Source organism: Cucumis melo, chromosome 12, assembly GCF_025177605.1.
Source record: "Cucumis melo cultivar AY chromosome 12, USDA_Cmelo_AY_1.0, whole genome shotgun sequence".
NCBI classification, from domain to species: domain Eukaryota; kingdom Viridiplantae; phylum Streptophyta; class Magnoliopsida; order Cucurbitales; family Cucurbitaceae; genus Cucumis; species Cucumis melo.
This window is the reverse complement of record NC_066868.1, coordinates 3,729,081-3,751,738: the sequence shown is the minus strand read 5'-3', so window position 1 is coordinate 3,751,738 and position 22,658 is coordinate 3,729,081. Positions and strand designations below refer to the sequence as shown.

The following is a 22,658-nucleotide window of genomic DNA, read 5'->3' as shown; positions in this document are numbered from 1 at the left end:
GTCGGAACGGCCACCGGGACCCGCACGAGCGTGTGCATGAGCATACGAGCCGGGGCGGCTGCACGACTTGAAAACACGGTGGGAGAAAGAAACAAAATGGTAGGATTGAAAAAAATAATAATAAAAAAAATAGAAAAAGGGGTGCAACACGAGGACTTCCCAAGTGGTCACACCCAACTTAGTACTACTCTCGCCCAAGCACGCTTAACTGCGGAGTTCTGATGGGATCCGGTGCATTAGTGCTGGTATGATCGCACCCATCACGGAATGCGCAGAAAATGCATATAAGCCATGTCGGCCAGAATCTCCCACGCATGCTCGACCGGTCGGAACGGCCACCGGGACCCGCACGAGCGTGTGCATGAGCATACGAGCCGGGGCGGCTGCACGACTTGAAAACACGGTGGGAGAAAGAAACAAAATGGTAGGATTGAAAATAATAATAATAAAAAAAATAGAAAAAGGGGTGCAACACGAGGACTTCCCAAGTGGTCACCCAACTTAGTACTACTCTCGCCCAAGCACGCTTAACTGCGGAGTTCTGATGGGATCCGGTGCATTAGTGCTGGTATGATCGCACCCATCATGGAATGCGCAGAAAATGCATATAAGCCATGTCGGCCAGAATCTCCCACGCATGCTCGACCGGTCGGAACGGCCACCGGGACCCGCACGAGCGTGTGCATGAGCATACGAGCCGGGGCGGCTGCACGACTTGAAAACACGGTGGGAGAAAGAAACAAAATGGTAGGATTGAAAAAAATAATAATAAAAAAAATAGAAAAAGGGGTGCAACACGAGGACTTCCCAAGTGGTCACCCAACTTAATACTACTCTCGCCCAAGCACGCTTAACTGCGGAGTTCTGATGGGATCCGGTGCATTAGTGCTGGTATGATCGCACCCATCACGGAATGCGCAGAAAATGCATATAAGCCATGTCGGCCAGAATCTCCCACGCATGCTCGACCGGTCGGAACGGCCACCGGGACCCGCACGAGCGTGTGTGCATGAGCATACGAGCCGGGGCGGCTGCACGACTTGAAAACACGGTGGGAGAAAGAAACAAAATGGTAGGATTGAAAAAAATAATAATAAAAAAAATAGAAAAAGGGGTGCAACACGAGGACTTCCCAAGTGGTCACCCAACTTAGTACTACTCTCGCCCAAGCACGCACTACTCTCGCCCAAGCACGCTTAACTGCGGAGTTCTGATGGGATCCGGTGCATTAGTGCTGGTATGATCGCACCCATCACGGAATGCGCAGAAAATGCATATAAGCCATGTCGGCCAGAATCTCCCACGCATGCTCGACCGGTCGGAACGGCCACCGGGACCCGCACGAGCGTGTGCATGAGCATACGAGCCGGGGCGGCTGCACGACTTGAAAACACGGTGGGAGAAAGAAACAAAATGGTAGGATTGAAAAAAATAATAATAAAAAAAATAGAAAAAGGGGTGCAACACGAGGACTTCCCAAGTGGTCACCCAACTTAGTACTACTCTCGCCCAAGCACGCTTAACTGCGGAGTTCTGATGGGATCCGGTGCATTAGTGCTGGTATGATCGCACCCATCACGGAATGCGCAGAAAATGCATATAAGCCATGTCGGCCAGAATCTCCCACGCATGCTCGACCGGTCGGAACGGCCACCGGGACCCGCACGAGCGTGTGCATGAGCATACGAGCCGGGGCGGCTGCACGACTTGAAAACACGGTGGGAGAAAGAAACAAAATGGTAGGATTGAAAAAAATAATAATAAAAAAAATAGAAAAAGGGGTGCAACACGAGGACTTCCCAAGTGGTCACCCAACTTAGTACTACTCTCGCCCAAGCACGCTTAACTGCGGAGTTCTGATGGGATCCGGTGCATTAGTGCTGGTATGATCGCACCCATCACGGAATGCGCAGAAAATGCATATAAGCCATGTCGGCCAGAATCTCCCACGCATGCTCGACCGGTCGGAACGGCCACCGGGACCCGCACGAGCGTGTGCATGAGCACACGAGCCGGGGCGGCTGCACGACTTGAAAACACGGTGGGAGAAAGAAACAAAATGGTAGGATTGAAAAAAATAATAATAAAAAAAATAGAAAAAGGGGTGCAACACGAGGACTTCCCAAGTGGTCACCCAACTTAGTACTACTCTCGCCCAAGCACGCTTAACTGCGGAGTTCTGATGGGATCCGGTGCATTAGTGCTGGTATGATCGCACCCATCACGGAATGCGCAGAAAATGCATATAAGCCATGTCGGCCAGAATCTCCCACGCATGCTCGACCGGTCGGAACGGCCACCGGGACCCGCACGAGCGTGTGCATGAGCATACGAGCCGGGGCGGCTGCACGACTTGAAAACACGGTGGGAGAAAGAAACAAAATGGTAGGATTGAAAAAAATAATAATAAAAAAAATAGAAAAAGGGGTGCAACACGAGGACTTCCCAAGTGGTCACCCAACTTAGTACTACTCTCGCCCAAGCACGCTTAACTGCGGAGTTCTAATGGGATCCGGTGCATTAGTGCTGGTATGATCGCACCCATCACGGAATGCGCAGAAAATGCATATAAGCCATGTCGGCCAGAATCTCCCACGCATGCTCGACCGGTCGGAACGGCCACCGGGACCCGCACGAGCGTGTGCATGAGCATACGAGCCGGGGCGGCTGCACGACTTGAAAACACGGTGGGAGAAAGAAACAAAATGGTAGGATTGAAAAAAATAATAATAAAAAAAATAGAAAAAGGGGTGCAACACGAGGACTTCCCAAGTGGTCACCCAACTTAATACTACTCTCGCCCAAGCACGCTTAACTGCGGAGTTCTGATGGGATCCGGTGCATTAGTGCTGGTATGATCGCACCCATCACGGAATGCGCAGAAAATGCATATAAGTCATGTCGGCCAGAATCTCCCACGCATGCTCGACCGGTCGGAACGGCCACCGGGACCCGCACGAGCGTGTGCATGAGCATACGAGCCGGGGCGGCTGCACGACTTGAAAACACGGTGGGAGAAAGAAACAAAATGGTAGGATTGAAAAAAATAATAATAAAAAAAATAGAAAAAGGGGTGCAACACGAGGACTTCCCAAGTGGTCACCCAACTTAGTACTACTCTCGCCCAAGCACGCTTAACTGCGGAGTTCTGATGGGATCCGGTGCATTAGTGCTGGAATGATCGCACCCATCACGGAATGCGCAGAAAATGCATATAAGCCATGTCGGCCAGAATCTCCCACGCATGCTCGACCGGTCGGAACGGCCACCGGGACCCGCACGAGCGTGTGCATGAGCATACGAGCCGATGCGGCTGCACGACTTGAAAACACGGTGGGAGAAAGAAACAAAATGGTAGGATTGAAAAAAATAATAATAAAAAAAATAGAAAAAGGGGTGCAACACGAGGACTTCCCAAGTGGTCACCCAACTTAGTACTACTCTCGCCCAAGCACGCTTAACTGCGGAGTTCTGATGGGATCCGGTGCATTAGTGCTGGTATGATCGCACCCATCACGGAATGCGCAGAAAATGCATATAAGCCATGTCGGCCAGAATCTCCCACGCATGCTCGACCGGTCGGAACGGCCACCGGGACCCGCACGAGCGTGTGCATGAGCATACGAGCCGGGGCGGCTGCACGACTTGAAAACACGGTGGGAGAAAGAAACAAAATGGTAGGATTGAAAAAAATAATAATAAAAAAAATAGAAAAAGGGGTGCAACACGAGGACTTCCCAAGTGGTCACCCAACTTAGTACTACTCTCGCCCAAGCACGCTTAACTGCGGAGTTCTGATGGGATCCGGTGCATTAGTGCTGGTATGATCGCACCCATCACGGAATGCGCAGAAAATGCATATAAGCCATGTCGGCCAGAATCTCCCACGCATGCTCGACCGGTCGGAACGGCCACCGGGACCCGCACGAGCGTGTGCATGAGCATACGACCCGGGGCGGCTGCACGACTTGAAAACACGGTGGGAGAAAGAAACAAAATGGTAGGATTGAAAAAAATAATAATAAAAAAAATAGAAAAAGGGGTGCAACACGAGGACTTCCCAAGTGGTCACCCAACTTAGTACTACTCTCGCCCAAGCATGCTTAACTGCGGAGTTCTGATGGGATCCGGTGCATTAGTGCTGGTATGATCGCACCCATCACGGAATGCGCAGAAAATGCATATAAGCCATGTCGGCCAGAATCTCCCACGCATGCTCGACCGGTCGGAACGGCCACCGGGACCCGCACGAGCGTGTGCATGAGCATACGACCCGGGGCGGCTGCACGACTTGAAAACACGGTGGGAGAAAGAAACAAAATGGTAGGATTGAAAAAAATAATAATAAAAAAAATAGAAAAAGGGGTGCAACACGAGGACTTCCCAAGTGGTCACCCAACTTAATACTACTCTCGCCCAAGCACGCTTAACTGCGGAGTTCTAATGGGATCCGGTGCATTAGTGCTGGTATGATCGCACCCATCACGGAATGCGCAGAAAATGCATATAAGCCATGTCGGCCAGAATCTCCCACGCATGCTCGACCGGTCGGAACGGCCACCGGGACCCGCACGAGCGTGTGCATGAGCATACGAGCCGGGGCGGCTGCACGACTTGAAAACACGGTGGGAGAAAGAAACAAAATGGTAGGATTGAAAAAAATAATAATAAAAAAAATAGAAAAAGGGGTGCAACACGAGGACTTCCCAAGTGGTCACCCAACTTAATACTACTCTCGCCCAAGCACGCTTAACTGCGGAGTTCTGATGGGATCCGGTGCATTAGTGCTGGTATGATCGCACCCATCACGGAATGCGCAGAAAATGCATATAAGTCATGTCGGCCAGAATCTCCCACGCATGCTCGACCGGTCGGAACGGCCACCGGGACCCGCACGAGCGTGTGCATGAGCATACGAGCCGGGGCGGCTGCACGACTTGAAAACACGGTGGGAGAAAGAAACAAAATGGTAGGATTGAAAAAAATAATAATAAAAAAAATAGAAAAAGGGGTGCAACACGAGGACTTCCCAAGTGGTCACCCAACTTAGTACTACTCTCGCCCAAGCACGCTTAACTGCGGAGTTCTGATGGGATCCGGTGCATTAGTGCTGGAATGATCGCACCCATCACGGAATGCGCAGAAAATGCATATAAGCCATGTCGGCCAGAATCTCCCACGCATGCTCGACCGGTCGGAACGGCCACCGGGACCCGCACGAGCGTGTGCATGAGCATACGAGCCGATGCGGCTGCACGACTTGAAAACACGGTGGGAGAAAGAAACAAAATGGTAGGATTGAAAAAAATAATAATAAAAAAAATAGAAAAAGGGGTGCAACACGAGGACTTCCCAAGTGGTCACCCAACTTAGTACTACTCTCGCCCAAGCACGCTTAACTGCGGAGTTCTGATGGGATCCGGTGCATTAGTGCTGGTATGATCGCACCCATCACGGAATGCGCAGAAAATGCATATAAGCCATGTCGGCCAGAATCTCCCACGCATGCTCGACCGGTCGGAACGGCCACCGGGACCCGCACGAGCGTGTGCATGAGCATACGAGCCGGGGCGGCTGCACGACTTGAAAACACGGTGGGAGAAAGAAACAAAATGGTAGGATTGAAAAAAATAATAATAAAAAAAATAGAAAAAGGGGTGCAACACGAGGACTTCCCAAGTGGTCACCCAACTTAGTACTACTCTCGCCCAAGCACGCTTAACTGCGGAGTTCTGATGGGATCCGGTGCATTAGTGCTGGTATGATCGCACCCATCACGGAATGCGCAGAAAATGCATATAAGCCATGTCGGCCAGAATCTCCCACGCATGCTCGACCGGTCGGAACGGCCACCGGGACCCGCACGAGCGTGTGCATGAGCATACGACCCGGGGCGGCTGCACGACTTGAAAACACGGTGGGAGAAAGAAACAAAATGGTAGGATTGAAAAAAATAATAATAAAAAAAATAGAAAAAGGGGTGCAACACGAGGACTTCCCAAGTGGTCACCCAACTTAATACTACTCTCGCCCAAGCACGCTTAACTGCGGAGTTCTGATGGGATCCGGTGCATTAGTGCTGGTATGATCGCACCCATCACGGAATGCGCAGAAAATGCATATAAGTCATGTCGGCCAGAATCTCCCACGCATGCTCGACCGGTCGGAACGGCCACCGGGACCCGCACGAGCGTGTGCATGAGCATACGAGCCGGGGCGGCTGCACGACTTGAAAACACGGTGGGAGAAAGAAACAAAATGGTAGGATTGAAAAAAATAATAATAAAAAAAATAGAAAAAGGGGTGCAACACGAGGACTTCCCAAGTGGTCACCCAACTTAGTACTACTCTCGCCCAAGCACGCTTAACTGCGGAGTTCTGATGGGATCCGGTGCATTAGTGCTGGAATGATCGCACCCATCACGGAATGCGCAGAAAATGCATATAAGCCATGTCGGCCAGAATCTCCCACGCATGCTCGACCGGTCGGAACGGCCACCGGGACCCGCACGAGCGTGTGCATGAGCATACGAGCCGATGCGGCTGCACGACTTGAAAACACGGTGGGAGAAAGAAACAAAATGGTAGGATTGAAAAAAATAATAATAAAAAAAATAGAAAAAGGGGTGCAACACGAGGACTTCCCAAGTGGTCACCCAACTTAGTACTACTCTCGCCCAAGCACGCTTAACTGCGGAGTTCTGATGGGATCCGGTGCATTAGTGCTGGTATGATCGCACCCATCACGGAATGCGCAGAAAATGCATATAAGCCATGTCGGCCAGAATCTCCCACGCATGCTCGACCGGTCGGAACGGCCACCGGGACCCGCACGAGCGTGTGCATGAGCATACGAGCCGGGGCGGCTGCACGACTTGAAAACACGGTGGGAGAAAGAAACAAAATGGTAGGATTGAAAAAAATAATAATAAAAAAAATAGAAAAAGGGGTGCAACACGAGGACTTCCCAAGTGGTCACCCAACTTAGTACTACTCTCGCCCAAGCACGCTTAACTGCGGAGTTCTGATGGGATCCGGTGCATTAGTGCTGGTATGATCGCACCCATCACGGAATGCGCAGAAAATGCATATAAGCCATGTCGGCCAGAATCTCCCACGCATGCTCGACCGGTCGGAACGGCCACCGGGACCCGCACGAGCGTGTGCATGAGCATACGACCCGGGGCGGCTGCACGACTTGAAAACACGGTGGGAGAAAGAAACAAAATGGTAGGATTGAAAAAAATAATAATAAAAAAAATAGAAAAAGGGGTGCAACACGAGGACTTCCCAAGTGGTCACCCAACTTAGTACTACTCTCGCCCAAGCATGCTTAACTGCGGAGTTCTGATGGGATCCGGTGCATTAGTGCTGGTATGATCGCACCCATCACGGAATGCGCAGAAAATGCATATAAGCCATGTCGGCCAGAATCTCCCACGCATGCTCGACCGGTCGGAACGGCCACCGGGACCCGCACGAGCGTGTGCATGAGCATACGACCCGGGGCGGCTGCACGACTTGAAAACACGGTGGGAGAAAGAAACAAAATGGTAGGATTGAAAAAAATAATAATAAAAAAAATAGAAAAAGGGGTGCAACACGAGGACTTCCCAAGTGGTCACCCAACTTAATACTACTCTCGCCCAAGCACGCTTAACTGCGGAGTTCTAATGGGATCCGGTGCATTAGTGCTGGTATGATCGCACCCATCACGGAATGCGCAGAAAATGCATATAAGCCATGTCGGCCAGAATCTCCCACGCATGCTCGACCGGTCGGAACGGCCACCGGGACCCGCACGAGCGTGTGCATGAGCATACGAGCCGGGGCGGCTGCACGACTTGAAAACACGGTGGGAGAAAGAAACAAAATGGTAGGATTGAAAAAAATAATAATAAAAAAAATAGAAAAAGGGGTGCAACACGAGGACTTCCCAAGTGGTCACCCAACTTAATACTACTCTCGCCCAAGCACGCTTAACTGCGGAGTTCTGATGGGATCCGGTGCATTAGTGCTGGTATGATCGCACCCATCACGGAATGCGCAGAAAATGCATATAAGTCATGTCGGCCAGAATCTCCCACGCATGCTCGACCGGTCGGAACGGCCACCGGGACCCGCACGAGCGTGTGCATGAGCATACGAGCCGGGGCGGCTGCACGACTTGAAAACACGGTGGGAGAAAGAAACAAAATGGTAGGATTGAAAAAAATAATAATAAAAAAAATAGAAAAAGGGGTGCAACACGAGGACTTCCCAAGTGGTCACCCAACTTAGTACTACTCTCGCCCAAGCACGCTTAACTGCGGAGTTCTGATGGGATCCGGTGCATTAGTGCTGGAATGATCGCACCCATCACGGAATGCGCAGAAAATGCATATAAGCCATGTCGGCCAGAATCTCCCACGCATGCTCGACCGGTCGGAACGGCCACCGGGACCCGCACGAGCGTGTGCATGAGCATACGAGCCGATGCGGCTGCACGACTTGAAAACACGGTGGGAGAAAGAAACAAAATGGTAGGATTGAAAAAAATAATAATAAAAAAAATAGAAAAAGGGGTGCAACACGAGGACTTCCCAAGTGGTCACCCAACTTAGTACTACTCTCGCCCAAGCACGCTTAACTGCGGAGTTCTGATGGGATCCGGTGCATTAGTGCTGGTATGATCGCACCCATCACGGAATGCGCAGAAAATGCATATAAGCCATGTCGGCCAGAATCTCCCACGCATGCTCGACCGGTCGGAACGGCCACCGGGACCCGCACGAGCGTGTGCATGAGCATACGAGCCGGGGCGGCTGCACGACTTGAAAACACGGTGGGAGAAAGAAACAAAATGGTAGGATTGAAAAAAATAATAATAAAAAAAATAGAAAAAGGGGTGCAACACGAGGACTTCCCAAGTGGTCACCCAACTTAGTACTACTCTCGCCCAAGCACGCTTAACTGCGGAGTTCTGATGGGATCCGGTGCATTAGTGCTGGTTTGATCACACCCATCACGGAATGCGCAGAAAATGCATATAAGCCATGTCGGCCAGAATCTCCCACGCATGCTCGACCGGTCGGAACGGCCACCGGGACCCGCACGAGCGTGTGCATGAGCACACGAGCCGGGGCGGCTGCACGACTTGAAAACACGGTGGGAGAAAGAAACAAAATGGTAGGATTGAAAAAAATAATAATAAAAAAAATAGAAAAAGGGGTGCAACACGAGGACTTCCCAAGTGGTCACCCAACTTAGTACTACTCTCGCCCAAGCACGCTTAACTGCGGAGTTCTGATGGGATCCGGTGCATTAGTGCTGGTATGATCGCACCCATCACGGAATGCGCAGAAAATGCATATAAGCCATGTCGGCCAGAATCTCCCACGCATGCTCGACCGGTCGGAACGGCCACCGGGACCCGCACGAGCGTGTGCATGAGCATACGACCCGGGGCGGCTGCACGACTTGAAAACACGGTGGGAGAAAGAAACAAAATGGTAGGATTGAAAAAAATAATAATAAAAAAAATAGAAAAAGGGGTGCAACACGAGGACTTCCCAAGTGGTCACCCAACTTAGTACTACTCTCGCCCAAGCATGCTTAACTGCGGAGTTCTGATGGGATCCGGTGCATTAGTGCTGGTATGATCGCACCCATCACGGAATGCGCAGAAAATGCATATAAGCCATGTCGGCCAGAATCTCCCACGCATGCTCGACCGGTCGGAACGGCCACCGGGACCCACACGAGCGTGTGCATGAGCATACGAGCCGGGGCGGCTGCACGACTTGAAAACACGGTGGGAGAAAGAAACAAAATGGTAGGATTGAAAAAAATAATAATAAAAAAAATAGAAAAAGGGGTGCAACACGAGGACTTCCCAAGTGGTCACCCAACTTAGTACTACTCTCGCCCAAGCACGCTTAACTGCGGAGTTCTGATGGGATCCGGTGCATTAGTGCTGGTATGATCGCACCCATCACGGAATGCGCAGAAAATGCATATAAGCCATGTCGGCCAGAATCTCCCACGCATGCTCGACCGGTCGGAACGGCCACCGGGACCCGCACGAGCGTGTGCATGAGCATACGAGCCGGGGCGGCTGCACGACTTGAAAACACGGTGGGAGAAAGAAACAAAATGGTAGGATTGAAAAAAATAATAATAAAAAAAATAGAAAAAGGGGTGCAACACGAGGACTTCCCAAGTGGTCACCCAACTTAGTACTACTCTCGCCCAAGCACGCTTAACTGCGGAGTTCTGATGGGATCCGGTGCATTAGTGCTGGTTTGATCACACCCATCACGGAATGCGCAGAAAATGCATATAAGCCATGTCGGCCAGAATCTCCCACGCATGCTCGACCGGTCGGAACGGCCACCGGGACCCGCACGAGCGTGTGCATGAGCATACGAGCCGGGGCGGCTGCACGACTTGAAAACACGGTGGGAGAAAGAAACAAAATGGTAGGATTGAAAAAAATAATAATAAAAAAAATAGAAAAAGGGGTGCAACACGAGGACTTCCCAAGTGGTCACCCAACTTAGTACTACTCTCGCCCAAGCACGCTTAACTGCGGAGTTCTGATGGGATCCGGTGCATTAGTGCTGGTATGATCGCACCCATCACGGAATGCGCAGAAAATGCATATAAGCCATGTCGGCCAGAATCTCCCACGCATGCTCGACCGGTCGGAACGGCCACCGGGACCCGCACGAGCGTGTGCATGAGCATACGACCCGGGGCGGCTGCACGACTTGAAAACACGGTGGGAGAAAGAAACAAAATGGTAGGATTGAAAAAAATAATAATAAAAAAAATAGAAAAAGGGGTGCAACACGAGGACTTCCCAAGTGGTCACCCAACTTAGTACTACTCTCGCCCAAGCATGCTTAACTGCGGAGTTCTGATGGGATCCGGTGCATTAGTGCTGGTATGATCGCACCCATCACGGAATGCGCAGAAAATGCATATAAGCCATGTCGGCCAGAATCTCCCACGCATGCTCGACCGGTCGGAACGGCCACCGGGACCCGCACGAGCGTGTGCATGAGCATACGAGCCGGGGCGGCTGCACGACTTGAAAACACGGTGGGAGAAAGAAACAAAATGGTAGGATTGAAAAAAATAATAAGAAAAAAAATAGAAAAAGGGGTGCAACACGAGGACTTCCCAAGTGGTCACCCAACTTAGTACTACTCTCGCCCAAGCACGCTTAACTACGGAGTTCTGATGGGATCCGGTGCATTAGTGCTGGTATGATCGCACCCATCACGGAATGCGCAGAAAATGCATATAAGCCATGTCGGCCAGAATCTCCCACGCATGCTCGACCGGTCGGAACGGCCACCGGGACCCGCACGAGCGTGTGCATGAGCATACGAGCCGGGGCGGCTGCACGACTTGAAAACACGGTGGGAGAAAGAAACAAAATGGTAGGATTGAAAAAAATAATAATAAAAAAAATAGAAAAAGGGGTGCAACACGAGGACTTCCCAAGTGGTCACCCAACTTAGTACTACTCTCGCCCAAGCACGCTTAACTGCGGAGTTCTGATGGGATCCGGTGCATTAGTGCTGGTATGATCGCACCCATCACGGAATGCGCAGAAAATGCATATAAGCCATGTCGGCCAGAATCTCCCACACATGCTCGACCGGTCGGAACGGCCACCGGGACCCGCACGAGCGTGTGCATGAGCATACGAGCCGGGGCGGCTGCACGACTTGAAAACACGGTGGGAGAAAGAAACAAAATGGTAGGATTGAAAAAAATAATAATAAAAAAAATAGAAAAAGGGGTGCAACACGAGGACTTCCCAAGTGGTCACCCAACTTAGTACTACTCTCGCCCAAGCACGCTTAACTGCGGAGTTCTGATGGGATCCGGTGCATTAGTGCTGGTATGATCGCACCCATCACGGAATGCGCAGAAAATGCATATAAGCCATGTCGGCCAGAATCTCCCACGCATGCTCGACCGGTCGGAACGGCCACCGGGACCCGCACGAGCGTGTGCATGAGCATACGAGCCGGGGCGGCTGCACGACTTGAAAACACGGTGGGAGAAAGAAACAAAATGGTAGGATTGAAAAAAATAATAATAAAAAAAATAGAAAAAGGGGTGCAACACGAGGACTTCCCAAGTGGTCACCCAACTTAGTACTACTTTCGCCCAAGCACGCTTAACTGCGGAGTTCTGATGGGATCCGGTGCATTAGTGCTGGTTTGATCGCACCCATCACGGAATGCGCAGAAAATGCATATAAGCCATGTCGGCCAGAATCTCCCACGCATGCTCGACCGGTCGGAACGGCCACCGGGACCCGCACGAGCGTGTGCATGAGCATACGAGCCGGGGCGGCTGCACGACTTGAAAACACGGTGGGAGAAAGAAACAAAATGGTAGGATTGAAAAAAATAATAATAAAAAAAATAGAAAAAGGGGTGCAACACGAGGACTTCCCAAGTGGTCACCCAACTTAGTACTACTCTCGCCCAAGCACGCTTAACTGCGGAGTTCTGATGGGATCCGGTGCATTAGTGCTGGAATGATCGCACCCAACACGGAATGCGCAGAAAATGCATATAAGCCATGTCGGCCAGAATCTCCCACGCATGCTCGACCGGTCGGAACGGCCACCGGGACCCGCACGAGCGTGTGCATGAGCATACGAGCCGATGCGGCTGCACGACTTGAAAACACGGTGGGAGAAAGAAACAAAATGGTAGGATTGAAAAAAATAATAATAAAAAAAATAGAAAAAGGGGTGCAACACGAGGACTTCCCAAGTGGTCACCCAACTTAGTACTACTCTCGCCCAAGCACGCTTAACTGCGGAGTTCTGATGGGATCCGGTGCATTAGTGCTGGTATGATCGCACCCATCACGGAATGCGCAGAAAATGCATATAAGCCATGTCGGCCAGAATCTCCCACGCATGCTCGACCGGTCGGAACGGCCACCGGGACCCGCACGAGCGTGTGCATGAGCATACGAGCCGGGGCGGCTGCACGACTTGAAAACACGGTGGGAGAAAGAAACAAAATGGTAGGATTGAAAAAAATAATAATAAAAAAAATAGAAAAAGGGGTGCAACACGAGGACTTCCCAAGTGGTCACCCAACTTAGTACTACTCTCGCCCAAGCACGCTTAACTGCGGAGTTCTGATGGGATCCGGTGCATTAGTGCTGGTATGATCGCACCCATCACGGAATGCGCAGAAAATGCATATAAGCCATGTCGGCCAGAATCTCCCACGCATGCTCGACCGGTCGGAACGGCCACCGGGACCCGCACGAGCGTGTGCATGAGCATACGAGCCGGGGCGGCTGCACGACTTGAAAACACGGTGGGAGAAAGAAACAAAATGGTAGGATTGAAAAAAATAATAATAAAAAAAATAGAAAAAGGGGCGCAACACGAGGACTTCCCAAGTGGTCACCCAACTTAGTACTACTCTCGCCCAAGCACGCTTAACTGCGGAGTTCTGATGGGATCCGGTGCATTAGTGCTGGTATGATCGCACCCATCACGGAATGCGCAGAAAATGCATATAAGCCATGTCGGCCAGAATCTCCCACGCATGCTCGACCGGTCGGAACGGCCACCGGGACCCGCACGAGCGTGTGCATGAGCATACGAGCCGGGGCGGCTGCACGACTTGAAAACACGGTGGGAGAAAGAAACAAAATGGTAGGATTGAAAAAAATAATAATAAAAAAAATAGAAAAAGGGGTGCAACACGAGGACTTCCCAAGTGGTCACCCAACTTAGTACTACTCTCGCCCAAGCACGCTTAACTGCGGAGTTCTGATGGGATCCGGTGCATTAGTGCTGGTATGATCGCACCCATCACGGAATGCGCAGAAAATGCATATAAGCCATGTCGGCCAGAATCTCCCACGCATGCTCGACCGGTCGGAACGGCCACCGGGACCCGCACGAGCGTGTGCATGAGCATACGAGCCGGGGCGGCTGCACGACTTGAAAACACGGTGGGAGAAAGAAACAAAATGGTAGGATTGAAAAAAATAATAATAAAAAAAATAGAAAAAGGGGTGCAACACGAGGACTTCCCAAGTGGTCACCCAACTTAGTACTACTCTCGCCCAAGCACGCTTAACTGCGGAGTTCTGATGGGATCCGGTGCATTAGTGCTGGTTTGATCGCACCCATCACGGAATGCGCAGAAAATGCATATAAGCCATGTCGGCCAGAATCTCCCACGCATGCTCGACCGGTCGGAACGGCCACCGGGACCCGCACGAGCGTGTGCATGAGCATACGAGCCGGGGCGGCTGCACGACTTGAAAACACGGTGGGAGAAAGAAACAAAATGGTAGGATTGAAAAAAATAATAATAAAAAAAATAGAAAAAGGGGTGCAACACGAGGACTTCCCAAGTGGTCACCCAACTTAGTACTACTCTCGCCCAAGCACGCTTAACTGCGGAGTTCTGATGGGATCCGGTGCATTAGTGCTGGTATGATCGCACCCATCACGGGATGCGGAGAAAATGCATATAAGCCATGTCGGCCAGAATCTCCCACGCATGCTCGACCGGTCGGAACGGCCACCGGGACCCGCACGAGCGTGTGCATGAGCATACGAGCCGGGGCGGCTGCACGACTTGAAAACACGGTGGGAGAAAGAAACAAAATGGTAGGATTGAAAAAAATAATAATAAAAAAAATAGAAAAAGGGGTGCAACACGAGGACTTCCCAAGTGGTCACCCAACTTAGTACTACTCTCGCCCAAGCATGCTTAACTGCGGAGTTCTGATGGGATCCGGTGCATTAGTGCTGGTATGATCGCACCCATCACGGAATGCGCAGAAAATGCATATAAGCCATGTCGGTTAGAATCTCCCACGCATGCTCGACCGGTCGGAACGGCCACCGGGACCCGCACGAGCGTGTGCATGAGCATACGAGCCGGGGCGGCTGCACGACTTGAAAACACGGTGGGAGAAAGAAACAAAATGGTAGGATTGAAAAAAATAATAATAAAAAAAATAGAAAAAGGGGTGCAACACGAGGACTTCCCAAGTGGTCACCCAACTTAGTACTACTCTCGCCCAAGCACGCTTAACTGCGGAGTTCTGATGGGATCCGGTGCATTAGTGCTGGTTTGATCACACCCATCACGGAATGCGCAGAAAATGCATATAAGCCATGTCGGCCAGAATCTCCCACGCATGCTCGACCGGTCGGAACGGCCACCGGGACCCGCACGAGCGTGTGCATGAGCATACGAGCCGGGGCGGCTGCACGACTTGAAAACACGGTGGGAGAAAGAAACAAAATGGTAGGATTGAAAAAAATAATAATAAAAAAAATAGAAAAAGGGGTGCAACACGAGGACTTCCCAAGTGGTCACCCAACTTAGTACTACTCTCGCCCAAGCACGCTTAACTGCGGAGTTCTGATGGGATCCGGTGCATTAGTGCTGGTATGATCGCACCCATCACGGAATGCGCAGAAAATGCATATAAGCCATGTCGGCCAGAATCTCCCACGCATGCTCGACCGGTCGGAACGGCCACCGGGACCCGCACGAGCGTGTGCATGAGCATACGAGCCGGGGCGGCTGCACGACTTGAAAACACGGTGGGAGAAAGAAACAAAATGGTAGGATTGAAAAAAATAATAATAAAAAAAATAGAAAAAGGGGTGCAACACGAGGACTTCCCAAGTGGTCACCCAACTTAGTACTACTCTCGCCTAAGCACGCTTAACTGCGGAGTTCTGATGGGATCCGGTGCATTAGTGCTGGTATGATCGCACCCATCACGGAATGCGCAGAAAATGCATATAAGCCATGTCGGCCAGAATCTCCCACGCATGCTCGACCGGTCGGAACGGCCACCGGGACCCGCACGAGCGTGTGCATGAGCATACGAGCCGGGGCGGCTGCACGACTTGAAAACACGGTGGGAGAAAGAAACAAAATGGTAGGATTGAAAAAAATAATAATAAAAAAAATAGAAAAAGGGGTGCAACACGAGGACTTCCCAAGTGGTCACCCAACTTAGTACTACTCTCGCCCAAGCACGCTTAACTGCGGAGTTCTGATGGGATCCGGTGCATTAGTGCTGGTATGATCGCACCCATCACGGAATGCGCAGAAAATGCATATAAGCCATGTCGGCCAGAATCTCCCACGCATGCTCGACCGGTCGGAACGGCCACCGGGACCCGCACGAGCGTGTGCATGAGCATACGAGCCGGGGCGGCTGCACGACTTGAAAACACGGTGGGAGAAAGAAACAAAATGGTAGGATTGAAAAAAATAATAATAAAAAAAATAGAAAAAGGGGTGCAACACGAGGACTTCCCAAGTGGTCACCCAACTTAGTACTACTCTCGCCCAAGCACGCTTAACTGCGGAGTTCTGATGGGATCCGGTGCATTAGTGCTGGTATGATCGCACCCATCACGGAATGCGCAGAAAATGCATATAAGCCATGTCGGCCAGAATCTCCCACGCATGCTCGACCGGTCGGAACGGCCACCGGGACCCGCACGAGCGTGTGCATGAGCATACGAGCCGGGGCGGCTGCACGACTTGAAAACACGGTGGGAGAAAGAAACAAAATGGTAGGATTGAAAAAAATAATAATAAAAAAAATAGAAAAAGGGGTGCAACACGAGGACTTCCCAAGTGGTCACCCAACTTAGTACTACTCTCGCCCAAGCACGCTTAACTGCGGAGTTCTGATGGGATCCGGTGCATTAGTGCTGGTTTGATCGCACCCATCACGGAATGCGCAGAAAATGCATATAAGCCATGTCGGCCAGAATCTCCCACGCATGCTCGACCGGTCGGAACGGCCACCGGGACCCGCACGAGCGTGTGCATGAGCATACGAGCCGGGGCGGCTGCACGACTTGAAAACACGGTGGGAGAAAGAAACAAAATGGTAGGATTGAAAAAAATAATAATAAAAAAAATAGAAAAAGGGGTGCAACACGAGGACTTCCCAAGTGGTCACCCAACTTAGTACTACTCTCGCCCAAGCACGCTTAACTGCGGAGTTCTGATGGGATCCGGTGCATTAGTGCTGGTATGATCGCACCCATCACGGGATGCGCAGAAAATGCATATAAGCCATGTCGGCCAGAATCTCCCACGCATGCTCGACCGGTCGGAACGGCCACCGGGACCCGCACGAGCGTGTGCATGAGCATACGAGCCGGGGCGGCTGCACGACTTGAAAACACGGTGGGAGAAAGAAACAAAATGGTAGGATTGAAAAAAATAATAATAAAAAAAATAGAAAAAGGGGTGCAACACGAGGACTTCCCAAGTGGTCACCCAACTTAGTACTACTCTCGCCCAAGCATGCTTAACTGCGGAGTTCTGATGGGATCCGGTGCATTAGTGCTGGTATGATCGCACCCATCACGGAATGCGCAGAAAATGCATATAAGCCATGTCGGTTAGAATCTCCCACGCATGCTCGACCGGTCGGAACGGCCACCGGGACCCGCACGAGCGTGTGCATGAGCATACGAGCCGGGGCGGCTGCACGACTTGAAAACACGGTGGGAGAAAGAAACAAAATGGTAGGATTGAAAAAAATAATAATAAAAAAAATAGAAAAAGTGGTGCAACACGAGGACTTCCCAAGTGGTCACCCAACTTAGTACTACTCTCGCCCAAGCACGCTTAACTGCGGAGTTCTGATGGGATCCGGTGCATTAGTGCTGGTATGATCGCACCCATCATGGAATGCGCAGAAAATGCATATAAGCCATGTCGGCCAGAATCTCCCACGCATGCTCGACCGGTCGGAACGGCCACCGGGACCCGCACGAGCGTGTGCATGAGCATACGAGCCGGGGCGGCTGCACGACTTGAAAACACGGTGGGAGAAAGAAACAAAATGGTAGGATTGAAAAAAATAATAATAAAAAAAATAGAAAAAGGGGTGCAACACGAGGACTTCCCAAGTGGTCACCCGACTTAGTACTACTCTCGCCCAAGCACGCTTAACTGCAGAGTTCTGATGGGATCCGGTGCATTAGTGCTGGTATGATCGCACCCATCACGGAATGCGCAGAAAATGCATATAAGCCATGTCGGCCAGAATCTCCCACGCATGCTCGACCGGTCGGAACGGCCACCGGGACCCGCACGAGCGTGTGCATGAGCATACGAGCCGGGGCGGCTGCACGACTTGAAAACACGGTGGGAGAAAGAAACAAAATGGTAGGATTGAAAATAATAATAATAAAAAAAATAGAAAAAGGGGTGCAACACGAGGACTTCCCAAGTGGTCACCCAACTTAGTCCTACTCTCGCCCAAGCACGCTTAACTGCGGAGTTCTGATGGGATCCGGTGCATTAGTGCTGGTATGATCGCACCCATCACGGAATGCGCAGAAAATGCATATAAGCCATGTCGGCCAGAATCTCCCACGCATGCTCGACCGGTCGGAACGGCCACCGGGACCCGCACGAGCGTGTGCATGAGCATACGAGCCGGGGCGGCTGCACGACTTGAAAACACGGTGGGAGAAAGAAACAAAATGGTAGGATTGAAAAAAATAATAATAAAAAAAATAGAAAAAGGGGTGCAACACGAGGACTTCCCAAGTGGTCACCCAACTTAGTACTACTCTCGCCCAAGCACGCTTAACTGCGGAGTTCTGATGGGATCCGGTGCATTAGTGCTGGTATGATCGCACCCATCACGGAATGCGCAGAAAATGCATATAAGCCATGTCGGCCAGAATCTCCCACGCATGCTCGACCGGTCGGAACGGCCACCGGGACCCGCACGAGCGTGTGCATGAGCATACGAGCCGGGGCGGCTGCACGACTTGAAAACACGGTGGGAGAAAGAAACAAAATGGTAGGATTGAAAAAAATAATAATAAAAAAAATAGAAAAAGGGGTGCAACACGAGGATTTCCCAAGTGGTCACCCAACTTAGTACTACTCTCTCCCAAGCACGCTTAACTGCGGAGTTCTGATGGGATCCGGTGCATTAGTGCTGGTATGATCGCACCCATCACGGAATGCGCAGAAAATGCATATAAGCCATGTCGGCCAGAATCTCCCACGCATGCTCGACCGGTCGGAACGGCCACCGGGACCCGCACGAGCGTGTGCATGAGCATACGAGCCGGGGCGGCTGCACGACTTGAAAACACGGTGGGAGAAAGAAACAAAATGGTAGGATTGAAAAAAATAATAATAAAAAAAATAGAAAAAGGGGTGCAACACGAGGACTTCCCAAGTGGTCACCCAACTTAGTACTACTCTCGCCCAAGCACGCTTAACTGCGGAGTTCTGATGGGATCCGGTGCATTAGTGCTGGTATGATCGCACCCATCACGGAATGCGCAGAAAATGCATATAAGCCATGTCGGCCAGAATCTCCCACGCATGCTCGACCGGTCGGAACGGCCACCGGGACCCGCACGAGCGTGTGCATGAGCATACGAGCCGGGGCGGCTGCACGACTTGAAAACACGGTGGGAGAAAGAAACAAAATGGTAGGATTGAAAAAAATAATAATAAAAAAAATAGAAAAAGGGGTGCAACACGAGGACTTCCCAAGTGGTCACCCAACTTAGTACTACTCTCGCCCAAGCACGCTTAACTGCGGAGTTCTGATGGGATCCGGTGCATTAGTGCTGGTATGATCGCACCCATCACGGGATGCGGAGAAAATGCATATAAGCCATGTCGGCCAGAATCTCCCACGCATGCTCGACCGGTCGGAACGGCCACCGGGACCCGCACGAGCGTGTGCATGAGCATACGAGCCGGGGCGGCTGCACGACTTGAAAACACGGTGGGAGAAAGAAACAAAATGGTAGGATTGAAAAAAATAATAATAAAAAAAATAGAAAAAGGGGTGCAACACGAGGACTTCCCAAGTGGTCACCCAACTTAGTACTACTCTCGCCCAAGCATGCTTAACTGCGGAGTTCTGATGGGATCCGGTGCATTAGTGCTGGTATGATCGCACCCATCACGGAATGCGCAGAAAATGCATATAAGCCATGTCGGTTAGAATCTCCCACGCATGCTCGACCGGTCGGAACGGCCACCGGGACCCGCACGAGCGTGTGCATGAGCATACGAGCCGGGGCGGCTGCACGACTTGAAAACACGGTGGGAGAAAGAAACAAAATGGTAGGATTGAAAAAAATAATAATAAAAAAAATAGAAAAAGGGGTGCAACACGAGGACTTCCCAAGTGGTCACCCAACTTAGTACTACTCTCGCCCAAGCACGCTTAACTGCGGAGTTCTGATGGGATCCGGTGCATTAGTGCTGGTATGATCGCACCCATCACGGAATGCGCAGAAAATGCATATAAGCCATGTCGGCCAGAATCTCCCACGCATGCTCGACCGGTCGGAACGGCCACCGGGACCCGCACGAGCGTGTGCATGAGCATACGAGCCGGGGCGGCTGCACGACTTGAAAACACGGTGGGAGAAAGAAACAAAATGGTAGGATTGAAAAAAATAATAATAAAAAAAATAGAAAAAGGGGTGCAACACGAGGACTTCCCAAGTGGTCACCCAACTTAGTACTACTCTCGCCCAAGCACGCTTAACTGCGGAGTTCTGATGGGATCCGGTGCATTAGTGCTGGTATGATCGCACCCATCACGGAATGCGCAGAAAATGCATATAAGCCATGTCGGCCAGAATCTCCCACGCATGCTCGACCGGTCGGAACGGCCACCGGGACCCGCACGAGCGTGTGCATGAGCATACGAGCCGGGGCGGCTGCACGACTTGAAAACACGGTGGGAGAAAGAAACAAAATGGTAGGATTGAAAAAAATAATAATAAAAAAAATAGAAAAAGGGGTGCAACACGAGGACTTCCCAAGTGGTCACCCAACTTAGTACTACTCTCGCCCAAGCACGCTTAACTGCGGAGTTCTGATGGGATCCGGTGCATTAGTGCTGGTATGATCGCACCCATCACGGAATGCGCAGAAAATGCATATAAGCCATGTCGGCCAGAATCTCCCACGCATGCTCGACCGGTCGGAACGGCCACCGGGACCCGCACGAGCGTGTGCATGAGCATACGACCCGGGGCGGCTGCACGACTTGAAAACACGGTGGGAGAAAGAAACAAAATGGTAGGATTGAAAAAAATAATAATAAAAAAAATAGAAAAAGGGGTGCAACACGAGGACTTCCCAAGTGGTCACCCAACTTAGTACTACTCTCGCCCAAGCATGCTTAACTGCGAAGTTCTGATGGGATCCGGTGCATTAGTGCTGGTATGATCGCACCCATCACGGAATGCGCAGAAAATGCATATAAGCCATGTCGGCCAGAATCTCCCACGCATGCTCGACCGGTCGGAACGGCCACCGGGACCCGCACGAGCGTGTGCATGAGCATACGAGCCGGGGCGGCTGCACGACTTGAAAACACGGTGGGAGAAAGAAACAAAATGGTAGGATTGAAAAAAATAATAATAAAAAAAATAGAAAAAGGGGTGCAACACGAGGACTTCCCAAGTGGTCACCCAACTTAGTACTACTCTCGCCCAAGCACGCTTAACTGCGGAGTTCTGATGGGATCCGGTGCATTAGTGCTGGTATGATCGCACCCATCACGGAATGCGCAGAAAATGCATATAAGCCATGTCGGCCAGAATCTCCCACGCATGCTCGACCGGTCGGAACGGCCACCGGGACCCGCACGAGCGTGTGCATGAGCATACGACCCGGGGCGGCTGCACGACTTGAAAACACGGTGGGAGAAAGAAACAAAATGGTAGGATTGAAAAAAATAATAATAAAAAAAATAGAAAAAGGGGTGCAACACGAGGACTTCCCAAGTGGTCACCCAACTTAGTACTACTCTCGCCTAAGCACGCTTAACTGCGGAGTTCTGATGGGATCCGGTGCATTAGTGCTGGTATGATCGCACCCATCACGGAATGCGCAGAAAATGCATATAAGCCATGTCGGCCAGAATCTCCCACGCATGCTCGACCGGTCGGAACGGCCACCGGGACCCGCACGAGCGTGTGCATGAGCATACGAGCCGGGGCGGCTGCACGACTTGAAAACACGGTGGGAGAAAGAAACAAAATGGTAGGATTGAAAAAAATAATAATAAAAAAAATAGAAAAAGGGGTGCAACACGAGGACTTCCCAAGTGGTCACCCAACTTAGTACTACTCTCGCCCAAGCACGCTTAACTGCGGAGTTCTGATGGGATCCGGTGCATTAGTGCTGGTAGGATCGCACCCATCACGGAATGCGCAGAAAATGCATATAAGCCATGTCGGCCAGAATCTCCCACGCATGCTCGACCGGTCGGAACGGCCACCGGGACCCGCACGAGCGTGTGCATGAGCATACGAGCCGGGGCGGCTGCACGACTTGAAAACACGGTGGGAGAAAGAAACAAAATGGTAGGATTGAAAAAAATAATAATAAAAAAAATAGAAAAAGGGGTGCAACACGAGGACTTCCCAAGTGGTCACCCAACTTAGTACTACTCTCGCCCAAGCACGCTTAACTGCGGAGTTCTGATGGGATCCGGTGCATTAGTGCTGGTATGATCGCACCCATCACGGAATGCGCAGAAAATGCATATAAGCCATGTCGGCCAGAATCTCCCACGCATGCTCGACCGGTCGGAACGGCCACCGGGACCCG

The 22,658-nt window shown here is 51.2% G+C and overlaps 69 non-coding genes and 1 pseudogene across 69 annotated transcripts; all 70 read right to left on the bottom strand.

Annotated features, from left to right (window-relative positions):
- Nucleotides 1–138: 138 nt before the first annotated feature.
- On the bottom strand, nt 139–259 carry LOC127144963 (5S ribosomal RNA). Its single transcript, XR_007816750.1, has one exon. It is a non-coding gene; the product is annotated as a 5S ribosomal RNA (ribosomal RNA).
- Nucleotides 260–463: 204 nt separating this feature from the next.
- Nucleotides 464–582, bottom strand: LOC127145114 (5S ribosomal RNA). Its single transcript, XR_007816893.1, has one exon. It is a non-coding gene; the product is annotated as a 5S ribosomal RNA (ribosomal RNA).
- Nucleotides 583–786: 204 nt separating this feature from the next.
- Nucleotides 787–905, bottom strand: LOC127144698 (5S ribosomal RNA). Its single transcript, XR_007816486.1, has one exon. It is a non-coding gene; the product is annotated as a 5S ribosomal RNA (ribosomal RNA).
- A 206-nt stretch (nt 906–1,111) lies between these two features.
- LOC127145007 (5S ribosomal RNA) lies at nt 1,112–1,251 on the bottom strand (annotated as a pseudogene).
- A 204-nt stretch (nt 1,252–1,455) lies between these two features.
- LOC127145113 (5S ribosomal RNA) lies at nt 1,456–1,574 on the bottom strand. Its single transcript, XR_007816892.1, has one exon. It is a non-coding gene; the product is annotated as a 5S ribosomal RNA (ribosomal RNA).
- A 204-nt stretch (nt 1,575–1,778) lies between these two features.
- On the bottom strand, nt 1,779–1,897 carry LOC127145112 (5S ribosomal RNA). Its single transcript, XR_007816891.1, has one exon. It is a non-coding gene; the product is annotated as a 5S ribosomal RNA (ribosomal RNA).
- Nucleotides 1,898–2,101: 204 nt separating this feature from the next.
- LOC127145111 (5S ribosomal RNA) lies at nt 2,102–2,220 on the bottom strand. Its single transcript, XR_007816890.1, has one exon. It is a non-coding gene; the product is annotated as a 5S ribosomal RNA (ribosomal RNA).
- A 204-nt stretch (nt 2,221–2,424) lies between these two features.
- LOC127145469 (5S ribosomal RNA) lies at nt 2,425–2,543 on the bottom strand. The gene has a single exon (XR_007817251.1). It is a non-coding gene; the product is annotated as a 5S ribosomal RNA (ribosomal RNA).
- A 204-nt stretch (nt 2,544–2,747) lies between these two features.
- Nucleotides 2,748–2,866, bottom strand: LOC127144696 (5S ribosomal RNA). The gene has a single exon (XR_007816484.1). It is a non-coding gene; the product is annotated as a 5S ribosomal RNA (ribosomal RNA).
- Nucleotides 2,867–3,070: 204 nt separating this feature from the next.
- LOC127144571 (5S ribosomal RNA) lies at nt 3,071–3,189 on the bottom strand. The gene has a single exon (XR_007816359.1). It is a non-coding gene; the product is annotated as a 5S ribosomal RNA (ribosomal RNA).
- A 204-nt stretch (nt 3,190–3,393) lies between these two features.
- Nucleotides 3,394–3,512, bottom strand: LOC127145110 (5S ribosomal RNA). The gene has a single exon (XR_007816889.1). It is a non-coding gene; the product is annotated as a 5S ribosomal RNA (ribosomal RNA).
- A 204-nt stretch (nt 3,513–3,716) lies between these two features.
- LOC127145109 (5S ribosomal RNA) lies at nt 3,717–3,835 on the bottom strand. Its single transcript, XR_007816888.1, has one exon. It is a non-coding gene; the product is annotated as a 5S ribosomal RNA (ribosomal RNA).
- A 204-nt stretch (nt 3,836–4,039) lies between these two features.
- On the bottom strand, nt 4,040–4,158 carry LOC127144759 (5S ribosomal RNA). The gene has a single exon (XR_007816547.1). It is a non-coding gene; the product is annotated as a 5S ribosomal RNA (ribosomal RNA).
- A 204-nt stretch (nt 4,159–4,362) lies between these two features.
- Nucleotides 4,363–4,481, bottom strand: LOC127144805 (5S ribosomal RNA). The gene has a single exon (XR_007816593.1). It is a non-coding gene; the product is annotated as a 5S ribosomal RNA (ribosomal RNA).
- Nucleotides 4,482–4,685: 204 nt separating this feature from the next.
- LOC127144695 (5S ribosomal RNA) lies at nt 4,686–4,804 on the bottom strand. Its single transcript, XR_007816483.1, has one exon. It is a non-coding gene; the product is annotated as a 5S ribosomal RNA (ribosomal RNA).
- Nucleotides 4,805–5,008: 204 nt separating this feature from the next.
- LOC127144570 (5S ribosomal RNA) lies at nt 5,009–5,127 on the bottom strand. The gene has a single exon (XR_007816358.1). It is a non-coding gene; the product is annotated as a 5S ribosomal RNA (ribosomal RNA).
- A 204-nt stretch (nt 5,128–5,331) lies between these two features.
- On the bottom strand, nt 5,332–5,450 carry LOC127145108 (5S ribosomal RNA). Its single transcript, XR_007816887.1, has one exon. It is a non-coding gene; the product is annotated as a 5S ribosomal RNA (ribosomal RNA).
- A 204-nt stretch (nt 5,451–5,654) lies between these two features.
- Nucleotides 5,655–5,773, bottom strand: LOC127145106 (5S ribosomal RNA). Its single transcript, XR_007816885.1, has one exon. It is a non-coding gene; the product is annotated as a 5S ribosomal RNA (ribosomal RNA).
- Nucleotides 5,774–5,977: 204 nt separating this feature from the next.
- LOC127144694 (5S ribosomal RNA) lies at nt 5,978–6,096 on the bottom strand. The gene has a single exon (XR_007816482.1). It is a non-coding gene; the product is annotated as a 5S ribosomal RNA (ribosomal RNA).
- A 204-nt stretch (nt 6,097–6,300) lies between these two features.
- Nucleotides 6,301–6,419, bottom strand: LOC127144569 (5S ribosomal RNA). The gene has a single exon (XR_007816357.1). It is a non-coding gene; the product is annotated as a 5S ribosomal RNA (ribosomal RNA).
- A 204-nt stretch (nt 6,420–6,623) lies between these two features.
- On the bottom strand, nt 6,624–6,742 carry LOC127145105 (5S ribosomal RNA). Its single transcript, XR_007816884.1, has one exon. It is a non-coding gene; the product is annotated as a 5S ribosomal RNA (ribosomal RNA).
- Nucleotides 6,743–6,946: 204 nt separating this feature from the next.
- LOC127145104 (5S ribosomal RNA) lies at nt 6,947–7,065 on the bottom strand. The gene has a single exon (XR_007816883.1). It is a non-coding gene; the product is annotated as a 5S ribosomal RNA (ribosomal RNA).
- Nucleotides 7,066–7,269: 204 nt separating this feature from the next.
- On the bottom strand, nt 7,270–7,388 carry LOC127144758 (5S ribosomal RNA). The gene has a single exon (XR_007816546.1). It is a non-coding gene; the product is annotated as a 5S ribosomal RNA (ribosomal RNA).
- Nucleotides 7,389–7,592: 204 nt separating this feature from the next.
- On the bottom strand, nt 7,593–7,711 carry LOC127144804 (5S ribosomal RNA). The gene has a single exon (XR_007816592.1). It is a non-coding gene; the product is annotated as a 5S ribosomal RNA (ribosomal RNA).
- Nucleotides 7,712–7,915: 204 nt separating this feature from the next.
- LOC127144693 (5S ribosomal RNA) lies at nt 7,916–8,034 on the bottom strand. Its single transcript, XR_007816481.1, has one exon. It is a non-coding gene; the product is annotated as a 5S ribosomal RNA (ribosomal RNA).
- A 204-nt stretch (nt 8,035–8,238) lies between these two features.
- On the bottom strand, nt 8,239–8,357 carry LOC127144568 (5S ribosomal RNA). The gene has a single exon (XR_007816356.1). It is a non-coding gene; the product is annotated as a 5S ribosomal RNA (ribosomal RNA).
- Nucleotides 8,358–8,561: 204 nt separating this feature from the next.
- LOC127145103 (5S ribosomal RNA) lies at nt 8,562–8,680 on the bottom strand. Its single transcript, XR_007816882.1, has one exon. It is a non-coding gene; the product is annotated as a 5S ribosomal RNA (ribosomal RNA).
- A 204-nt stretch (nt 8,681–8,884) lies between these two features.
- Nucleotides 8,885–9,003, bottom strand: LOC127144821 (5S ribosomal RNA). Its single transcript, XR_007816609.1, has one exon. It is a non-coding gene; the product is annotated as a 5S ribosomal RNA (ribosomal RNA).
- A 204-nt stretch (nt 9,004–9,207) lies between these two features.
- Nucleotides 9,208–9,326, bottom strand: LOC127145102 (5S ribosomal RNA). The gene has a single exon (XR_007816881.1). It is a non-coding gene; the product is annotated as a 5S ribosomal RNA (ribosomal RNA).
- Nucleotides 9,327–9,530: 204 nt separating this feature from the next.
- LOC127144757 (5S ribosomal RNA) lies at nt 9,531–9,649 on the bottom strand. The gene has a single exon (XR_007816545.1). It is a non-coding gene; the product is annotated as a 5S ribosomal RNA (ribosomal RNA).
- Nucleotides 9,650–9,853: 204 nt separating this feature from the next.
- LOC127145100 (5S ribosomal RNA) lies at nt 9,854–9,972 on the bottom strand. The gene has a single exon (XR_007816879.1). It is a non-coding gene; the product is annotated as a 5S ribosomal RNA (ribosomal RNA).
- Nucleotides 9,973–10,176: 204 nt separating this feature from the next.
- LOC127144820 (5S ribosomal RNA) lies at nt 10,177–10,295 on the bottom strand. The gene has a single exon (XR_007816608.1). It is a non-coding gene; the product is annotated as a 5S ribosomal RNA (ribosomal RNA).
- A 204-nt stretch (nt 10,296–10,499) lies between these two features.
- LOC127145099 (5S ribosomal RNA) lies at nt 10,500–10,618 on the bottom strand. The gene has a single exon (XR_007816878.1). It is a non-coding gene; the product is annotated as a 5S ribosomal RNA (ribosomal RNA).
- Nucleotides 10,619–10,822: 204 nt separating this feature from the next.
- On the bottom strand, nt 10,823–10,941 carry LOC127144756 (5S ribosomal RNA). Its single transcript, XR_007816544.1, has one exon. It is a non-coding gene; the product is annotated as a 5S ribosomal RNA (ribosomal RNA).
- A 204-nt stretch (nt 10,942–11,145) lies between these two features.
- Nucleotides 11,146–11,264, bottom strand: LOC127145455 (5S ribosomal RNA). Its single transcript, XR_007817236.1, has one exon. It is a non-coding gene; the product is annotated as a 5S ribosomal RNA (ribosomal RNA).
- A 204-nt stretch (nt 11,265–11,468) lies between these two features.
- LOC127145098 (5S ribosomal RNA) lies at nt 11,469–11,587 on the bottom strand. The gene has a single exon (XR_007816877.1). It is a non-coding gene; the product is annotated as a 5S ribosomal RNA (ribosomal RNA).
- Nucleotides 11,588–11,791: 204 nt separating this feature from the next.
- LOC127145097 (5S ribosomal RNA) lies at nt 11,792–11,910 on the bottom strand. Its single transcript, XR_007816876.1, has one exon. It is a non-coding gene; the product is annotated as a 5S ribosomal RNA (ribosomal RNA).
- Nucleotides 11,911–12,114: 204 nt separating this feature from the next.
- LOC127144921 (5S ribosomal RNA) lies at nt 12,115–12,233 on the bottom strand. Its single transcript, XR_007816708.1, has one exon. It is a non-coding gene; the product is annotated as a 5S ribosomal RNA (ribosomal RNA).
- Nucleotides 12,234–12,437: 204 nt separating this feature from the next.
- LOC127144567 (5S ribosomal RNA) lies at nt 12,438–12,556 on the bottom strand. Its single transcript, XR_007816355.1, has one exon. It is a non-coding gene; the product is annotated as a 5S ribosomal RNA (ribosomal RNA).
- Nucleotides 12,557–12,760: 204 nt separating this feature from the next.
- LOC127145096 (5S ribosomal RNA) lies at nt 12,761–12,879 on the bottom strand. The gene has a single exon (XR_007816875.1). It is a non-coding gene; the product is annotated as a 5S ribosomal RNA (ribosomal RNA).
- A 204-nt stretch (nt 12,880–13,083) lies between these two features.
- Nucleotides 13,084–13,202, bottom strand: LOC127145094 (5S ribosomal RNA). The gene has a single exon (XR_007816873.1). It is a non-coding gene; the product is annotated as a 5S ribosomal RNA (ribosomal RNA).
- Nucleotides 13,203–13,406: 204 nt separating this feature from the next.
- LOC127144550 (5S ribosomal RNA) lies at nt 13,407–13,525 on the bottom strand. The gene has a single exon (XR_007816338.1). It is a non-coding gene; the product is annotated as a 5S ribosomal RNA (ribosomal RNA).
- A 204-nt stretch (nt 13,526–13,729) lies between these two features.
- LOC127145093 (5S ribosomal RNA) lies at nt 13,730–13,848 on the bottom strand. Its single transcript, XR_007816872.1, has one exon. It is a non-coding gene; the product is annotated as a 5S ribosomal RNA (ribosomal RNA).
- A 204-nt stretch (nt 13,849–14,052) lies between these two features.
- Nucleotides 14,053–14,171, bottom strand: LOC127144627 (5S ribosomal RNA). Its single transcript, XR_007816415.1, has one exon. It is a non-coding gene; the product is annotated as a 5S ribosomal RNA (ribosomal RNA).
- A 204-nt stretch (nt 14,172–14,375) lies between these two features.
- Nucleotides 14,376–14,494, bottom strand: LOC127145092 (5S ribosomal RNA). The gene has a single exon (XR_007816871.1). It is a non-coding gene; the product is annotated as a 5S ribosomal RNA (ribosomal RNA).
- Nucleotides 14,495–14,698: 204 nt separating this feature from the next.
- LOC127144755 (5S ribosomal RNA) lies at nt 14,699–14,817 on the bottom strand. Its single transcript, XR_007816543.1, has one exon. It is a non-coding gene; the product is annotated as a 5S ribosomal RNA (ribosomal RNA).
- A 204-nt stretch (nt 14,818–15,021) lies between these two features.
- Nucleotides 15,022–15,140, bottom strand: LOC127144818 (5S ribosomal RNA). The gene has a single exon (XR_007816606.1). It is a non-coding gene; the product is annotated as a 5S ribosomal RNA (ribosomal RNA).
- Nucleotides 15,141–15,344: 204 nt separating this feature from the next.
- Nucleotides 15,345–15,463, bottom strand: LOC127145091 (5S ribosomal RNA). Its single transcript, XR_007816870.1, has one exon. It is a non-coding gene; the product is annotated as a 5S ribosomal RNA (ribosomal RNA).
- A 204-nt stretch (nt 15,464–15,667) lies between these two features.
- On the bottom strand, nt 15,668–15,786 carry LOC127144846 (5S ribosomal RNA). The gene has a single exon (XR_007816634.1). It is a non-coding gene; the product is annotated as a 5S ribosomal RNA (ribosomal RNA).
- Nucleotides 15,787–15,990: 204 nt separating this feature from the next.
- Nucleotides 15,991–16,109, bottom strand: LOC127145090 (5S ribosomal RNA). The gene has a single exon (XR_007816869.1). It is a non-coding gene; the product is annotated as a 5S ribosomal RNA (ribosomal RNA).
- Nucleotides 16,110–16,313: 204 nt separating this feature from the next.
- On the bottom strand, nt 16,314–16,432 carry LOC127145089 (5S ribosomal RNA). The gene has a single exon (XR_007816868.1). It is a non-coding gene; the product is annotated as a 5S ribosomal RNA (ribosomal RNA).
- A 204-nt stretch (nt 16,433–16,636) lies between these two features.
- On the bottom strand, nt 16,637–16,755 carry LOC127144626 (5S ribosomal RNA). The gene has a single exon (XR_007816414.1). It is a non-coding gene; the product is annotated as a 5S ribosomal RNA (ribosomal RNA).
- Nucleotides 16,756–16,959: 204 nt separating this feature from the next.
- On the bottom strand, nt 16,960–17,078 carry LOC127145088 (5S ribosomal RNA). The gene has a single exon (XR_007816867.1). It is a non-coding gene; the product is annotated as a 5S ribosomal RNA (ribosomal RNA).
- Nucleotides 17,079–17,282: 204 nt separating this feature from the next.
- On the bottom strand, nt 17,283–17,401 carry LOC127144754 (5S ribosomal RNA). The gene has a single exon (XR_007816542.1). It is a non-coding gene; the product is annotated as a 5S ribosomal RNA (ribosomal RNA).
- Nucleotides 17,402–17,605: 204 nt separating this feature from the next.
- LOC127144743 (5S ribosomal RNA) lies at nt 17,606–17,724 on the bottom strand. The gene has a single exon (XR_007816531.1). It is a non-coding gene; the product is annotated as a 5S ribosomal RNA (ribosomal RNA).
- A 204-nt stretch (nt 17,725–17,928) lies between these two features.
- Nucleotides 17,929–18,047, bottom strand: LOC127144883 (5S ribosomal RNA). The gene has a single exon (XR_007816670.1). It is a non-coding gene; the product is annotated as a 5S ribosomal RNA (ribosomal RNA).
- A 204-nt stretch (nt 18,048–18,251) lies between these two features.
- LOC127144927 (5S ribosomal RNA) lies at nt 18,252–18,370 on the bottom strand. The gene has a single exon (XR_007816714.1). It is a non-coding gene; the product is annotated as a 5S ribosomal RNA (ribosomal RNA).
- A 204-nt stretch (nt 18,371–18,574) lies between these two features.
- LOC127145087 (5S ribosomal RNA) lies at nt 18,575–18,693 on the bottom strand. The gene has a single exon (XR_007816866.1). It is a non-coding gene; the product is annotated as a 5S ribosomal RNA (ribosomal RNA).
- A 204-nt stretch (nt 18,694–18,897) lies between these two features.
- Nucleotides 18,898–19,016, bottom strand: LOC127144919 (5S ribosomal RNA). The gene has a single exon (XR_007816706.1). It is a non-coding gene; the product is annotated as a 5S ribosomal RNA (ribosomal RNA).
- A 204-nt stretch (nt 19,017–19,220) lies between these two features.
- On the bottom strand, nt 19,221–19,339 carry LOC127145086 (5S ribosomal RNA). The gene has a single exon (XR_007816865.1). It is a non-coding gene; the product is annotated as a 5S ribosomal RNA (ribosomal RNA).
- Nucleotides 19,340–19,543: 204 nt separating this feature from the next.
- Nucleotides 19,544–19,662, bottom strand: LOC127145085 (5S ribosomal RNA). The gene has a single exon (XR_007816864.1). It is a non-coding gene; the product is annotated as a 5S ribosomal RNA (ribosomal RNA).
- Nucleotides 19,663–19,866: 204 nt separating this feature from the next.
- On the bottom strand, nt 19,867–19,985 carry LOC127144753 (5S ribosomal RNA). The gene has a single exon (XR_007816541.1). It is a non-coding gene; the product is annotated as a 5S ribosomal RNA (ribosomal RNA).
- A 204-nt stretch (nt 19,986–20,189) lies between these two features.
- LOC127145083 (5S ribosomal RNA) lies at nt 20,190–20,308 on the bottom strand. The gene has a single exon (XR_007816862.1). It is a non-coding gene; the product is annotated as a 5S ribosomal RNA (ribosomal RNA).
- Nucleotides 20,309–20,512: 204 nt separating this feature from the next.
- On the bottom strand, nt 20,513–20,631 carry LOC127145082 (5S ribosomal RNA). The gene has a single exon (XR_007816861.1). It is a non-coding gene; the product is annotated as a 5S ribosomal RNA (ribosomal RNA).
- Nucleotides 20,632–20,835: 204 nt separating this feature from the next.
- LOC127145081 (5S ribosomal RNA) lies at nt 20,836–20,954 on the bottom strand. Its single transcript, XR_007816860.1, has one exon. It is a non-coding gene; the product is annotated as a 5S ribosomal RNA (ribosomal RNA).
- Nucleotides 20,955–21,158: 204 nt separating this feature from the next.
- Nucleotides 21,159–21,277, bottom strand: LOC127144930 (5S ribosomal RNA). Its single transcript, XR_007816717.1, has one exon. It is a non-coding gene; the product is annotated as a 5S ribosomal RNA (ribosomal RNA).
- A 204-nt stretch (nt 21,278–21,481) lies between these two features.
- Nucleotides 21,482–21,600, bottom strand: LOC127145080 (5S ribosomal RNA). Its single transcript, XR_007816859.1, has one exon. It is a non-coding gene; the product is annotated as a 5S ribosomal RNA (ribosomal RNA).
- Nucleotides 21,601–21,804: 204 nt separating this feature from the next.
- On the bottom strand, nt 21,805–21,923 carry LOC127144845 (5S ribosomal RNA). The gene has a single exon (XR_007816633.1). It is a non-coding gene; the product is annotated as a 5S ribosomal RNA (ribosomal RNA).
- Nucleotides 21,924–22,127: 204 nt separating this feature from the next.
- LOC127144732 (5S ribosomal RNA) lies at nt 22,128–22,246 on the bottom strand. The gene has a single exon (XR_007816520.1). It is a non-coding gene; the product is annotated as a 5S ribosomal RNA (ribosomal RNA).
- Nucleotides 22,247–22,450: 204 nt separating this feature from the next.
- LOC127145079 (5S ribosomal RNA) lies at nt 22,451–22,569 on the bottom strand. The gene has a single exon (XR_007816858.1). It is a non-coding gene; the product is annotated as a 5S ribosomal RNA (ribosomal RNA).
- Between the last annotated feature and the right edge of the window lie 89 nt (nt 22,570–22,658).